A 16,285-nucleotide genomic window follows, 5' to 3' on the forward strand; every position below is an offset into this window, starting at 1 on the left:
ATCGTTTTCATTTACTACAATCTAGATTAGAATTTACCACTTGTTAGCTCATTTTTGACGCTAACAGCAGGTGATCTTTCAGATCTGAACTGAGAGGCTGGACTAATGACTATGAAACCAATGTCTAACCATTGAAGAATGAGTGGATCCTGGAAGATTTGGTAAATCTGAAACCAGATAGGAACCCTATCACAATAGCTTCGGTGTGCCAAGGCTAAGGGCCTAACTAGTATTGTCACAGAAACAGAGGTTAACGGGTCACATGGGAGAATAATTTAGAAGGATTAATTGATAGAATGTAGCGATGGAAGTTACAGACAAGGGAGAAGACAGAGTAAAAGTGCTTTGAACATGGATGCCTGGCAGTAATGCCTTTGACAGCTTTAACCAAATATGAAGAGGTTGAAGTGGGTGGATATCAAAGTTTAAATGAATATATTTAATGTCAGGCATGTTGTGGTACCTGCTTTGACACAGGGGCAGAGCTAGAAGGGGGTGTGTGGAAAATGTGGCATTGGATCACTTGAAGATTGTTGGGGATAGGGTAGGGCAGGGTGGCGTGGTGGGTAAATAAGGAGAATATAGAAGCTAAAAGGAGATGCTTATATGGATAGACTTTGACAACTTAAATTTTACTTCACTCACCATCCCCATTCACAATTTATATCATAACCTATTTCAAGCAAGCCATGCGATGTGTTGCCATTTCCTGTATATAAAGTAGATGACAGATTTAATAAGTTTTATTGAATTTTGTAAGCAATGTAGTATTAATTTTTTATAAAACATTAATTTGGACATGACGGTTTGGGTTGCTCTTTTTTTTTTTACTTTTATAAACATTCAAGAACTTCTCCCTGTTTGTGTGGATGTATGTTTTTGTTACCTCATAAATAAATACTTATGAATGGAATTGCTAAGAAACTGCCAAGCTGATTTTCATAGTGACTGTACCATTGTGCAGTTGCGCTAGCAGTTTCTGAGCATCTGGTTGCTCCACATCTTCTGTAACATTTGGTATTGTCATGTTTTTATTTTTGCCACTCTAGTATGTAGATGTCTGGTGGTAAGCTCATGGTGGTTTTATTATTATTTCTCTGAAGACAACTTTGTGGGGAATTTTAAAATTCATATATCTTTTTTTGTGAAGTGTTGTTACTTCACCCATTTAAAACACATTCTTTTAAAAACTGGATTTTGACCCTGACCGGATAGCTTGGTTGGTTCGAGTGTTGTTCTAATGTGCGAGGTTGCTGGTTTGATCCCTGGTCAGGGCACATATAGGAACAGGTCCATGTTCCTGTCTCTCTCTCCCTCTCTCCCTCTCTTTCTTTTCTTCTCTCTGTAAAATCAACCAATAAAAAAGTAAATGAATAAAAATGGATTTTTCCCATTATAAATTAGAGTGACTGCCTAATTTTTGAGTTGTAATTATTCTTATATTTTCTGGATACCATTACTTTGCTGGATATATTTTGCAAGAATTTCATGCCAATCTTTGGTTTGCTTTTCTCTCTCTTCCTTTCCTCCCTCCTCTCTCTCCCTCCCTCCCTCCCTTTCTTCTCTCCTTCGCTTTCTTCACTCCTTCCCTGTTTCCTTGAGTTTCAGGTGTACAACATAGTGATTAGAGAATCATATACTTTACAAAGTTTTTCCACTCATATTTCCAGTACCCATCTGGCACCATGCTATTGATTATACTCCCTATGCTGTACTTTACATCCCCATGACTGTTCTGTAACTACCAGTTTGTACTTCTTAATCCCTACACTTTTTCACCCAGTGCCCTGACCACCCTCCTCTCTGGCAGCCATCAGTCTGTTCTCTGTATCTATGAGTCTGTTCATGTTTTGCTTGTTCATATATATTGTTCTTTAGATTCCATTCGTAAGTGAAATCATATAGCATTTGTCTTTCTCTGACTTGTTTCACTGAGCATAATACCCACTAGGTATTATATAATGGTCACAAACGGTAAGATTTCACTCTTTTTACAGGCTAGTAATATTCCTCTGTATACAGGTACCACAGCTTTTTCATCCACTCATATACTGATGGTCACTTGGGTTGCTTTCATATCTTGGCTATTGTAAATAATGCTGCAGGGCACTGTTCACAGTGGCCAAGACATGGAAACAACCAAAAAGCCCTTCAATAGAAGACTGGATAAAGAAGATGTGGCACATATACACTATGGAATACTACTCAGCCATAAGAAATGATGACATCAGATCATTTACAGCAAAATGGTGGGATCTTGATAACATTATAAGGAGTGAAATAAGTAAATCAGAAAAAAACAAGAACTACATGATTCCATACATTGGTGGAACATAAAAATGAGACTAAGAGACATGGACAAGAGTGTGGTGGTTACCAGGGGTGGGGGGAGGGAGGACATGGGAGGGAGGGAGGGAGAGAGTTAGGGGGAGGGGGAGGGGCACAGAGAACTAGATAGAGGGTGGCGGAGGACAATCTGACTTTGGGCAAGGGGTACGCAACATAATTTAATGACAAAATAACCTAGACATGTTTTCTTTGAATATATGTACCCTGATTTATTAATGTCATCCCATTACCATTAATAAAAATTTATTTTTTTAAAAAAATAATGCTGCAGGGAGCACAGGGCTGCATGTATTCTTTCAAAATGGTGTTTTGGGTATCTTTGCATATATACCCAGAAGTGGATTACTGGGTCTTAATACAGTTCTATTTTTAATTTGTTGAGGAACCTCTATACTATTTTCCATAAAAGCTGCACCAGTCTGCATTCCTACCATTAGCGCACAGGGGTTCCCTCTTCTCTGCATCCTCACCAGCACTTGTTTGTGGATTTATTGATGATAGCTGTTCTGACAGATGTGAGGTGATAGCTCATTGTGGTTTTAATTTGCATTTCTCTGATAATTTGGACATCTTTTCATATGTTTATTGGCCATCAGTATGTCCTCTTTGCAGAAGTCTTTGTTCAGAACCTCTGCTTATTTTTTAATTGGATTGGTGTGGAATTGTATGAGTTATTTATAAAATTGGGAGTTAACCCCTTATCAGATGTATCATTGGCAAATATTTTCGCCCATTCAGTGACTTCTCTTTTCATTTTGCTCATGGTTTTCTTTACTATACAAAAACATTTTAGTTTGATGTAGTTGCATTTGCTTATTTTTTTTCTTTTGTTTCCTTGCCTGAAGAGATATATCAGAAAAAAATATTACTATAAGAAACGTTAAAGATTTTACTGCCTATGTTTTCTTCTAGGAGTTTTATGATTTTGAGTCTTTTATTTGTCTTTAATTCTTTTTAAGTTTATTCTTGTATATGATGTAAGAAGGTGGTCTAGTTTCATTCTTTTTGCAAGTATCTGTCTAATTTTTCCAGCATTATTTACTGAATAGACTATCTTTATCCTATTGTATGTTGTTGCCTCTTTGTCAAGTATTAATTGACCATATAGGTATGGAGGTGCGGGTTGATTTTTGGGCTTCCTGTTCTGTTCATTCGTCTATATATCTGTTTTTATGCCAGTGCTGTGCTGTTTTGATTACTGTGGGCTTGTAGTATAGTTTGATATCAGGTAGCATGAACCTTCCAACTTTGTTCTTCTTTCTTAAGATTGCTGTGGCTCTTTGGGGGCTCTTGTGGTTCCATATACATTTTTGGATTATTTGTTCTGTATTTCCCCATGCATAAGATGAACCTTTTCTCGAAAAATTTGGGGTCAAAAAACTGGGTGCATCTTATACAGTGGTTGTAGGTTTGTTGTTGGTTTTTTTACTTGCATTTCCTGCTTGGTCAAACTTGTCTTTTTTCTTCTTCTTCTTCAAATTTCTGGCCCCAAAATTAAGGTGCATCTTATACATAGGGAAATATGGTAATTCCATGCAATATGCCATTGATATTTTGATGGGAATTGAATTGAATCTATTGATTGTATTGGGTAATGTGGACATTTTAATGATGTTAATTCTTCCTCTCTATAAGCATGGTATATGCTTCCATTTATTTGTACCCTCTTTAATTTCTTTGGTAACTTATTCCCACTTTGTGAGTTTTTATAATAAATGGGTATTGGATTTTGTTAAGTGCTTTTCCTGCATTTATTGATATGAGCATATTTTTAACCTTCATTTTGTTTATATGGTGCATCACATTAACTGATTTGTGGATATGTACCAACCTTGCATCCCAGGAATAAATCCCACTTAATCATGATGTATGATCTTTTTAATTTATTACTGAATTTAGTTTGCTAATATTTTGTTTAGGAGTTTTGCATTGGTATTTATCAGGAATATTGGCCTGTAATTTTCATAGTGTCTTATCTGGTTTTGTAAATAGGATAATGCTGACTGTGTAAAATGAGATGGGGAGTCTTCTTTTGAACTTTTTGGAATAGTTTGAGAAGGATAGGTATTAGTTGTTATATAAATGTTTGGTAAAATTCATCCATGAAACCGTCAGTCCAGGACTTTTAGTTACCATTTCCATTTTGGAAGCTTTTTGATTACCACTTCAATTTTGTTGGTTGTAATTATTCAGAATTTCTATTTTTTGTTTATACAGTTTTGAAAGATTGTATGTTTCTCTGAATTTATTCATTTCTTTCACATTACACAAATTGTTAGCATACAGTTGTTTGTAATATTTTCACAGAATCCTTTGTGTTTTTGTGGTGTCAGTTGTTACTTCCCTTTTATTTCTGATTTTAATTAATTTGGGTTCTGTCTTTTCTTGATGAGTTTATTTAAAGGTTTATCAATCTTGTTTATCTTTTCAAAGAACCAGCTCTTGGTTTAACTGATCTTTTCCATTTTTTTAATTACTCATTTATTTCCACTCTGGTCTTTATTATTTCCTTCCTTCTAATCACTTTGGGCTTTGTTTGTTGTTCTTTTTCTGGTTCCTTTGGATGTAGGGTTTGATTGTTTATTTGAGACTTTTTTTTATCTTGAGGTAGACCTGTAACACTATGTATTTCCCTTTTAGGGCTGCTTTCACTGTGTCTTATATATACATATTTTCTGTTGTGTTTTCATTTTCTTTGTATCAGGTATCTTCTGATTTTTTCCTTGACCTCACTGTTAACCCATTCATTGCTTAGTAACATGTTATTTAGCCTCCATGTGTTTGTTTTTTATTTTTTCCTTGTAATTGATTTCTAGTTTTGTACCACTGTGGTTGGTGAAGATGCTTGATATGATTTCATTCTTTTAAAATTTATTGAGACATATTTTGTGTCCTAACATGTGGCCTATCCTAGAAAATGTTCCATTTGCACTTGAAAAAAAATGTATATATTCTGCTACTTTGGGGAGAAATGCTATGAAAAAATCAATTAAATTCATCTGGTCCAGTGGTCATTTATGGTGGCTATTTTCTTGTTGACTTTCTGTCTGGAAGATCTATCCGTTAATGGCAATGGAGTGTTAAAATCACTCCTTTTATGTGCATCAAGATTTGCTTTATATGGTTAGGTACTTCTAATGTTAGATGCTTAAATGTTTATAATGGTTATGTCCTCTTATTTGATTGATTCCTTTATCAGTGTGTAATATTCTTTTCTGTCTTTTATTATAGCTTCTGTTTTAAAATCTATTTTGTATAAGTATTGCTACCTCAGCCTTTTTTCCCCTCCATTTCTTTTTGCATGAAATGTCTTTTCCCAACTTTTTACTTTTAGTTTGGTGTGTCTTTTGTTCTGAAGTTGGTCTCTTGTAGACAGCATATATATGGGTCTGTAGTCTTGGTTGTAGGCCCTTGATTTTTATCACTTTGAATATTTTCTTCCAATACCTTCTGGCCTGAAAATGTTTTTGTTGAGAAATCAGCTGATAGTCTTATGAGAATTCTCTTCTAGATAACTATATTGTCTTTCTTTTGCTGCTTTTAAAATTCTCTACTTTATCTTTAACCTTTGGTATTTTAATTATGATGTGTCTTGGTGTGGGCCTCTTTGGGTTCATCATGCTTAGGATTCTCTGTACTTCCTAAATTTGTCTTTTTCTTTCACTGGGAAAGGATGTTTTTACTCGTTATTTTTCAAAGTAGGTTCTCAATCCCTTGCTCTCTGTCTTCTCCTTCTGGTATTCCTATGATGTGGATGTTGTTATGTTTCATGTTATCCCTAAGCTCTCTTAATCTATCCTCATTTTTAAAAATTGGGCTGCTCTGATTGTTTTCTGTTACCTTGTCTGCTAAATCACTAATTTGATTCTCTGTTTCATTTAAGCTACTGTTTATTTCTTCTAGTATATTCTTCATTTTAGATGTTATATTATTCATTTTATGATCCATTCTTTTTTATGGTTTCTGTGTCCTTTTTCATATTTGCTCTCTTGGTTAAAGTTTTCACTAAGTACCTTGGTCATTCTTATAAATTTGGCTTTGAATTCTGTATCTGGTAGATTGCTTGCCTTCATTTTATTTAGTTGTTTTTCTGGGATGGTATTATCTCCCCCTTCTCCCACTTGGGGCATGTGTATTTATTTATTTGTCTCCTTTTTTTTTTTTTGCTATCTCTCTCCATTTGTTTATGTGTAATAGGTAGATATTCTATGTCTCCAATGGAAGACACTTTGTATGATGGTCTTACATATTTCTCTTTTGCCATTCAGTGGCTCAGGCTTCGTGTGTGTGTGTGTGTGTGTGTGTGTGTGTGTGTGTGTGTGTGAAAGAGAGAGGGGTGGGGAGGCAGAGAGACCCTACAGGGCTATGCTCTGCCCATCTGGGGCTGCTGCTTCATTGCTTAGCAACTGAACTATTTCAGCACTTGAGGCAAGGCCATGGTGCCATCCCTAGCACCGGGGGCCAACTTGCTTGAACCATTCGAGCCATGGCTGTGGGCAGGGAAGGAGGGAAAAGAGGGGGGGAGGGTAAGTAATGGAGAAGCAGATGGTTGCTTTTCCTGTTTGCTCTGACCAGGATCAAACCCAGGACTTTCATACACCAGACCAATGCTTTACCGCTGAGCCAACTGGCCAGGGCTATGGCTCAGGCTTCCTGATCAGCTGAACTAGGTACTATAGAAATGTCCCTTGTGTGGGTTATGTGAGCCCCTCCTGTTGTAGTTGAGTTTTAATTGCTGTTGGCCCTTCTGTGACTAGGGTTGACCCTCAGACTGGCTGACTGTGAGGATTGACTCCAACCAAAGTGTATGAGCTCCTGTGCAGGGCTGACCCCACAAAGCAGAATTTATCCTAGCAAGGTCTGGTGCCTGCCGAGATCTCTCATTGGGTTTGCCACTTGTGGAACCGATTGGGTCATGCTCTGATGTGGTCTGAATCCTGCCACCATGTATGTTGGTGGCTGCCTCTGCTGTGCCTGTGTGTGCATGGAAGGGGCCAAGCTGCACACAAAGGCCTGCTTCCACCAGTGTAGAGCCCCCAAGTGCAGGTTAGCAAAAAGCCCAAGGCATCCTAAGATCTGCCTCTACCTGTTGACTGCTTGTTAGGCTCAGTTACTGAAATAGACTCTGTTAGTACATCAGTTGTGTGAGGTAGGAGTGAGTGGTGTTTATCAGATTGATACAAATTCAAACTCAGTGCCCCTTCTGGATCTGAGGCCACTAAACAAAAGTCTCAAAACATACCAATTCCGGCTACCACTCGCTGGGTCACTGCTGACCTTTTTGGTGGGATAGGATCCTGGAATTGTCGTCAGACTTTATCAGGCTTAAACAGAACAAGATTTGGTCATGTATAGGGAGGTATCTGTATAGGAATGATGGTGCAGGTTGAGTGTGTGAGGGAAAAATGGCTCCTTTCCTAGGGCTATACAAATCAGTTTTTCCTTGATTTAATCTGGACCTCCTCAAGAGCCTTCTGTACCATGGGCCTAAGCTGTCCACAGCCAGTTGACAGTTTTGTAGGGTGTAGTCCTGGCAGGGTGGAGCCACTAGATGTCAGTAAGACAGAGCTAGTGGATCTCCTCTTGTGGGAGGTGCCAGTCAGGCGTTGAGGGGGAAATGGCCTGTGCCTCAGAGTTATACAACTTCTTTTCTTATGCCTCCTGAGTTGCCTGTACCTCTACTTCAAGGGCCCTAATGGCTGACTCTTCAGTAGGGCATGAGCTTGGCAGTGAGGGGCAATGGTGGAGGAAGAAGATTGGGCTGTTGCATTCCCCCATGCTGATGATGTTTGGAGGGGAGTGCTTGACCCAGGAACAACGCATCTGTGTGCAGTCTGGGAGAGGGACTCAGCACAGGGACCCTGGAGGCTGTCCCTTCAACTCTCTCCCCAGAGCTGTACAACCTAATCTTTCCTCACGTGATCCCAGTCCACTCTGAGGTGCCATCCCTCCACTGGAGCCCAGTTTCTAGCAGAAACTATTTTTCCCTAGTGGACAGAATCCTCGCTGATTCTCACAGCCAGATGTTATATGGGCACCTCTTCTGACTATATGTGCTTTGAGCTGGGGAGCCCAGCATAGCATTAAGATCTCATGCTACTCGAGGGTAAACCTTTGCAGCTGGGAAATCCCTTTGTATTCTCAATCTCATTAGCCACACATGTGTACAGGGCCCAGCCTTTTTTCTCTCCATCATTCCTACCAGTCTCTTTGTGACTTCTGTTTCTTGGTTATAAAACTTCTGTTCAGCTAGTCTTCAGCCGGTTATTCAGGTTAATTGTTCTATATTTTAGTTGTAATTCCACTTTGGTCCTAGGAGGAGTTGAATGTAGCTTCCATGTCTCTGCCATCTTGGATCTTACTCCACTTTTTTCTTAACTCCGTTTAAAAGCAACAACTTTGCATCTTAATGAAGTCTACTATGTTAATGTTTTCTTTTTCTTTAATGTTTATTATATTGATTTTAGAGAGAGGAAAAGAGGGAGCGAGAGAGATTCAGGAACATTGATCTGTTTTGATATGTGCCCTGACCAGAGAGATTGAACTGGCAACCTCTGTGCTTCAGGACAATGCTTTAACCTACTAAGTTATCAGGGCAGGGATGTTAATGTTTTCTGTTATACTCTGTATGTTTTGGTGTCCTGTTTAAGAGATCTTTTCTTAAACTGATATTGTTAAAGGCAGTGGTCCCCAACCCCTGGGCCACGGACTGGTACCAGTCCATGGGCCATTTGGTACTGGTCCACAGAGAAAGAATAAATAACTTACATTATTTCCATTTTATTTATATTTAAGTCTGAACGATGTTTTATTTTTTTAAAATGACCAGATTCCCTCTGTTACATCCGTGTAAGACTCACTCTTGATGCTTGTCTCGATCACGTGATACATTTATCCATCCCACCCTAAAGGCCAGTCCGTGTGAAAATATTTTCTGACATTAAACCAGTCCGTGGCCCAAAAAAGGTTGGGGACCACTGGTTAAAGGCTTTCTTATGCTTTTGTTAGAAAATTAGTAGTTTTAGCTTTTCCATTTAGATATGAGATCTATTTTGATTTAATTTTTGTGTATGGTATAAATTAAGGATTAAGGTTTATATTTTTCCATACAGACAATTCAGTTGTTCCAGGACCATTTATTGAAAGAAATATTTGTTATTGATTAATGTGCTTTAGCACATTTGTTAAAATCAGTTCACCATAGTTGATCAGGTCTATTTCTAGAATCCCTCTTCTGTTTTAAAGTGATCTACATGTCATACCAATTCCATATTGTCTTCATTTGTGTTGCTTTATGGTAAATTTTAAAACTATGTAGTTAAATCCCCATATTTGTTCTTAATCAAAATTGTTATGGCTTTTCTATGTTCTTGCCTTTCCATATAAATTTTAAAATGAGTTCATCAGTGTCAAAGGTTGCTAGGATATAATTGCCATTTCACTGAATTTATAGATCAATTTGAGAAGGTTTGCTATCTTAACAATATTGAGCCCTCCAAACCATGAACATGGTATATCTCATAATTTGTCTTATGTAATTTTCTTTTGCAAGGTTAGTACCACTTTGTTTTTAGTGTTCAATTTATGTACTACCTCTATCAAATTTATTCCTAAGTATTTTATTTTTCACGTTAAGTAATAGATTTTTACCAGTTCAGTCTATAGGGATGATCTGAAACAGAGGTTAAACAATATTGCCAGTGTTACTTTTTGGCAGAATTAGAAGGAAAAGTCACCTACAAAACAAAGTGAAACAAGGTAAGTATGGCTTGTGAGAAATGTCCATGTTTCATTCAGATGCTTTAAATAAATTGACAGCTATTGCTTGATATCTTTGTAAGAAAATACATATATGTGTGACTTTATGCTTTTCCCTCTTTGGAAATGTGGTTTATGAATTTTAAAAGATTATGAGTGCAACCTGACCAGGCAGTGGCGCAGTGGATAGAGCATCGGACTGGGATGTGGAGGACCCGGGTTTGAGACCTGGTGGTTGCCAGCTTTAGTGCGGGCTCATCTGGTTTGAGCAAGGCTCACCAGCTTAAGCACAATGTCGCTGGCTCAAGCAAGGGGTCACTCAGTCTGCTGTAACCCCCCCCCCCCCCCCCCCCCCCGTCAAGACACATATGAGAAGTCAATCAATGAACCACAACAAAGAATTGATGTTTCTTTTTTTATTTTTTTTATTTTTTTGTATTTTTCTGAAGCTGGAAACGGGGAGGCAGACAGACTCCCGCATGCGCCCAACCGGGATTCACCCGGCACGCCCACCAGGGGGCGATGCTCTGCCCATCCGGGGCGTTGCTCTGTCGCGACCAGAGCCACTCTAGCGCCTGGGGCAGAGGCCAAGGAGCCATCCCCAGCACCCGGGCCATCTTTTGTTCCAATGGAGCCTCGGCTGTGGGAGGGGAAGAGAGAGACAGAGAGGAAGGAGAGGGGGAGAGGTGGAGAAGCAGATGGGCGCCTCTCCTGTGTGCCCTGGCCGGGAATCGAACCCGGGACTTCTGCACACCAGGCTGATGCTCTACCACTGAGCCAACCGGCCAGGGCCTGATGTTTCTTATCTATCTCCCTTTCTGTCTGTCCCTCTCTCTGACTTGCTCTGTCTCTGCCACAAAAAAAAAAAAAAAAAAAAAAAAGATTATGAGTGCAGTATTATTCAAGTGGCCTGAATTATTTTTCAGGTTCTCCCTTACAAAAACATGCCTATTATTTCAACTTATTTTATGGTCTGTATACCAGGTTTTTGGGAGGCTGGTGTCTGGGTTTTTGATGCCATTTATATAATAATTTAAAGAATATCAGATTTTTGGTTGGCATTCTTGAAATCTTGTTTGATTCTTGAAATCAATTCTGGTTCTTTCTGGCTTAGGACCAACCTTAGTCATGCATTTGAATTCATCTACTATTTTTCTCATTGACGTGTTACATCAATCTGTTTGGTTATTTCCTAATCCAATTGCTTATTTTCTCTTTTTGAGTCAGTTTTATAAAAATTAGGTCACTTTTAGATAACATTTTAGAGCTAAGCTTCCTTGTCCCTTCAATACGTACTTGGTGAGCTCTGCACACGGAAATGTGAACATTTCAGAAGACATTCTGGATAAGGCTTGTGTCTGCATGCTGAAGGGGAAAGCTGTTATGGACTGTAACTTTTATTCAAACCGATCAGCCGCCATCTGTGTACAAAGCCCTGTGATCAGCAGAGACCTGTTTGTGCCACTGTGTAGACTGATAGCTGCAGATCAATTTAGCTGAGCTGTTCTCCAGCAGTTTGGTCACGAGGACATAGTCACTACCAAAATGTAGTCATCACACCAGTGTCCTTTGCTGGTTTAGAGTGTGGCATGAGAGAAAAAGTGCTTGCTCTCTTCACCCCAACAACAGCTGAGGTAAGACCCACTTTTTTACTCTGGAAGGGGAGGACAAGAGGGAAAGCAGCCTCTTTCAACTTTTCACATGCTGTTTTGATTTAAATTTATGCTAGTCTTTTCCATGATAATCCCTCAAGCCAGGTATACAAGTCAGCATTCCTTTGGTGGAGAGCCACGTGTGTAGTGCAGCTTGGGTAAATTTTAATAACAAAATTGCACTGCTGAGCACATCTAAGCATTTGACCTTGAAGACTCATAGGAGAGCAGACATTGCAGATTTTCCTACTTGCCCTTGACTTACAAGAGAGTAGATAATGAATTAATAGAAATTGATAAAGAGCGTCTGTCAGGCAGCCGCTGAGGTCATGAGGCTGGTATGCGGAAACAGTGCCCATACAACATGCGTAGCACACAACTGCAGCCAGGAGGGGTGGGTGGGTCATTGGAGGAGGAAATTAGCCGTCAGAAGGAATGTTGGCTCTCTGCTCAAGCTACAGCCGCATGGACTCACAGAGAGAGAAGTTCCTGGGAAATGGGGAGTGCTCACTGCCGCAGAGAAAAGAGCTCCTATGGAAGGTGGCAGTGCCATTGCTGGTTACTAGTGCTTCACAGATACTGTTGAAGACAGTACAGGTTAGATTTTTTTTTAAAGGAATTAAAATGTTATTAGCATAAATGTCAAATGTTTAGTACTTCTGTAGTTGCAATAGACAACAGGCTACTGAGAAGTAGAGAGAGAAGAGAAAAATCCAGCCACGAGGCCTTTGCTTGTAATTTTCTGTCTCGTACACTTTTTTTATAAGCAAAGGTTAAATGTTGAGATTTCTCTGTGCAGAGGAACAAGCCTCTGTTCATTTGTGCAGGGTGATGATTGTTAGAATATTTCTAAATGAGCCTTGAAAGAAATGTAGAGATGCTTAATTGTGTGCTGAGTTTCCCAAGTATTGAATAGTTACTATTGAAATATGAGCCCATTAAAGACCATGCTTTATAAACAGTTTGTAATTTACACGCACGTGCACGCACGCACACAATGTGTGTGTGTGCTTGGTGTGTGCATGTTTTTGTTTTAAATATGTTACTTTCTTTTTTGTTGAACTAATGGGTGAGAATAAAATATTTAAAAAATGAAATGCCTTTTTATGCTTAATCCTTCAAACTAAACTACTTTCCTCTTACACGTCTATTAAAATTTATTCCTGCATATTGTACTTTTCTTTTGAGAATGGAATTGGTGGCATCAGCAGTTTCTTGTTAGATTTTTTTTTTTTTTTACTTAAAGTTAGTTGCTCTTCCGCTATCCAAAGAAAATGTCATGTGGATATTTTTTTATAAGTCCAAAAGAAATACATAGATTTTTGGCTTAAGTGCATCACTGCAGTTATTTAATTAGATTTGAGGGGAGGAAAGTAAAACTTAGTACCTGCTTATCATTTTCTAGAAATTGAGGTATGAAAACTTTATATTTTAGAGTATTACATTTTTCATCATTTTGTACATTAGGATTGCCTACCAGTCTAACCTCAGTTTGATTGCTGTGGATGCCCCCACAGAGTATAGCCTGACATGAACAAGTTTACATTCCAATACGGAGGCATTGCATTCCACGGGCAGTTCTGACGTATGAGCATGTGGAGGCCCATACAAAGGGCCATTTTAGGGACACTGATAGAAGGGCTTCTGTGCTCAGTGACTGCCTATCGTGGAAACTCACATTGGTAGAAAGTCCTCTTGAATCCACTTGGGGAGAGGAAAATGTGGTCACAGGAACTTAGAACAGGAGGCCTTACCAGAGTAAGAGCCTGTACCACCCTGTCCGGTGTATCGTTACCTATTGGTATTTAGGAAAACTAGGTAAGATTTTATTTTCTCAAACATTTGTGCTTTCTTGGTATGTCTCTTGAGCTTGAAAACAAGTTTACCAAGCTCTTCAATTTTTTTTTCTCTATTTTGCGTTACGTAGAAGACGAATTACTTTTACTGATTATTTTCTGTCTGCATATTTTTGGTTCTATAAAAGTCCTTGAGTTTTGTACCTGTAAAAATGTTGAACTTATTTTAATTTCAGAAACAATTTGTAATTTTTAATTTGTATGGCACAAAAACTTTAGCCAAAGTTTAATTTAATGGGAATGAAAGTCTAGGTTGTTAGACTGTTTGGGAGGAGCCATTCCTAAATCCATTGTACTATGGAAATAGAAACATTTAGGAATAATTTACTTGTTATGCTGCAAGTGGTCTTTTTTAATCATTTACTGTGAGGGTTTTTTTCTTGATTTTAGAGAGAGAGAGAAACATTGATTTGTTGCACTTGTTGATGTATTCATTGGTTGAACCCACAACGTTGGCCTCTCCGGACGATGTTCTAGCCAACTGAGCTTCCCGGCCAGGGCTAGTGTTTCTCTGTTTTTTGGGTTTTTTTTAATATCTCAGGGAACCAATATCTTTATCCAAATTGAACCCAAATCACATTTAGGTGTCATCTTTGGTTGTTTAATGTAAGATTATAGGGACATTCTGAAATACGTTGAGATTAGATAGTTAAGAGTCAGGCTGTACAGTGTATTTACACAGAACAATTTAGGTGGATTTAAAATAGACACTCATGATTCAATTTTCATACTGTGTAGAACTGGAGGACTATTGGCATTCTTTAAAACTATATCCCATACTTCAGTCTCTTCGTATCTCATTCTTTCTGATTTTATAACCTCTTATGAAAGGTGGCATCTAGTATAGGATGGGCTAACAGGTTTTAAAATATTCAGGCCAAGTCTTATTAATAACTGTTAGATACATCTTGCTTGTGTTAGGAAGACAGTTATTCATAATATATGTAATTTATATTTGTGACCTATACAATACGTAAACATGCGTACACAGAAAGTCTGAAACTACTAGAAGATTGTGATTAATTTGTAAAAATATTTTAATTCAAGGTTAAATAATTGTGTCAGTTTAAAAATTAAGGAGTTTACATTTTAAAAATATCTTTGTTTATCTTGGTATGTTGTATTGTGAGTGCCATTTCAGAGAAGCAGATGTTCTACTGGTTGAAGTTCTGGCAGCCGCTGCCCCAACAGGCTAGGTTTTTATAGATTTGACATTCAGTTCTTTGACTCTTCCAGGGTAATGACCCTCAGGCTACTGGTGGTCATTTGTACTTTTGCTGAATTTGAACCATCTTCTGAGTTACAAAAGCTGATTTGTATTTTTTATTCAACTAGCTGGTGATAAGTGAGCCTAGCCAGCCTCTGAGAATCCTCCTTCCAACAGAACTCTGTTCGCCGCTTGTCATGGGGTTGGTGCTTGTTGGGCACATGTGATAGACTACAGCAGTATTCCTGAGGAGGTCCAGAAATTATTCCTCATCACTGTCAAGCTTCAAAGACGAGAGTTTATGTTATCAAATGTGGGAAGGGGCTGTGAGTGTAATCATACAGTATTTGTCCTTTTGTGATGAGTTTATTGACATAGCAGATGTCTTCTGGGTTTATTACGCGCCATTTTACCTTCCCATCAGCAAAGTACAAGGGTTCCAAGTTCTTTGTATTCTCTTGTTCACTCATTATTATTTTTTAATTGATTTCCATCCTATTATCTCATTCATATCTAATATCAGATGTGAAATAGAATCTCATTGTGGTTTTTATTTGCTTTTCCCTAATGACTGAGGATGTTGAACAACTTTTCGTACTATTTTATTTTATTTTTCAATTATAGATTATGTTTAATATTATTTTGTATTAGATGGTCATATACTTTACAAAGGGATCCTCACTGCCCTGATATTTCAGGTCCCGACCTGGCACTATACTTAGTCATTACAATATTATTGACTGTAGTTTCTATGCTGTACTTCGCATCTCTGTGACTGTTTCCTGACTACCAATAATCCCTGCTTCCTAAGCCCTTTACCTGTTTAGCTAGCCTCCCAACTTCCCTTCTCCTCTGGCACTGTCAGTTGGTTCTCTGTCTCTGTGGGTCTGTTTCTATTCAACTTTTCACGATCTTACTTGCTAGTTTTATATTGTCATATTCAAGTCCTTTGCCCATTTTTAAATTGAATTGTTTGTCCTTTTGTTGTTGAGTTCTAGGAGTTCTTTATATATTCTGAACATTAAACTGTTCTCAGGCATATGATTTGCAAGTATTTTCTCCCACTTTCTAGATTGTCTTTTCAGTTTCTTAATAATGTTCCTTTGATGCACAGAAGTTTTTAAGTTTCATGAAGTCTAATTAATCTATCTTTTCTTTTGCTGATTATGTTTTTGGTGTCATATCTAAGAATCCGTTGCCAAATTCAAAGTCATAGTATTCATCCTTCTTTTTTATAAGGGTTTTGTGGTTTTGGCTCTTTTATTTAGGTTCATTTTTGAGTTCATTTTTGTTTATGGCAAGAGGTAGGAGTCCAACTTTATTCTTTTTCCTGTGTAAATACAGTTGTCTCACACATTTGTTGAAGAAACTTTTCTTCCCCATTGAATGAACTTCACACCTTTATGAAAATTCAGATGGCCATAGATATATGGATAGGGTTTATTAGTGGACTTTCAATTGTA

At 38.1% G+C, this 16,285-nt stretch overlaps 1 protein-coding gene across 8 annotated transcripts in view; it reads left to right on the forward strand.

The window, feature by feature from the left end:
• The window catches only part of RAPGEF2 (Rap guanine nucleotide exchange factor 2), a 255,836-nt gene that overhangs the window by 118,906 nt on the left and 120,645 nt on the right, over positions 1 to 16,285 (forward strand). Inside the window, exon 1 of one of the 8 annotated variants that reach the window (XM_066279992.1) lies at positions 11,698 to 11,741. The exons of 6 other annotated variants lie outside the window; for them this stretch is intronic. The gene's annotated coding sequence lies outside the window, so the exon portion shown is untranslated. Of the gene's footprint in view, positions 1 to 11,697; positions 11,742 to 12,255; positions 12,357 to 16,285 lie in introns of those variants that run through there. One more of the 8 variants, XM_066279994.1, reaches the window with a different exon arrangement.

Source organism: Saccopteryx bilineata, chromosome 1, assembly GCF_036850765.1.
Source record: "Saccopteryx bilineata isolate mSacBil1 chromosome 1, mSacBil1_pri_phased_curated, whole genome shotgun sequence".
Classification (NCBI taxonomy): Eukaryota; Metazoa; Chordata; class Mammalia; order Chiroptera; family Emballonuridae; genus Saccopteryx; species Saccopteryx bilineata.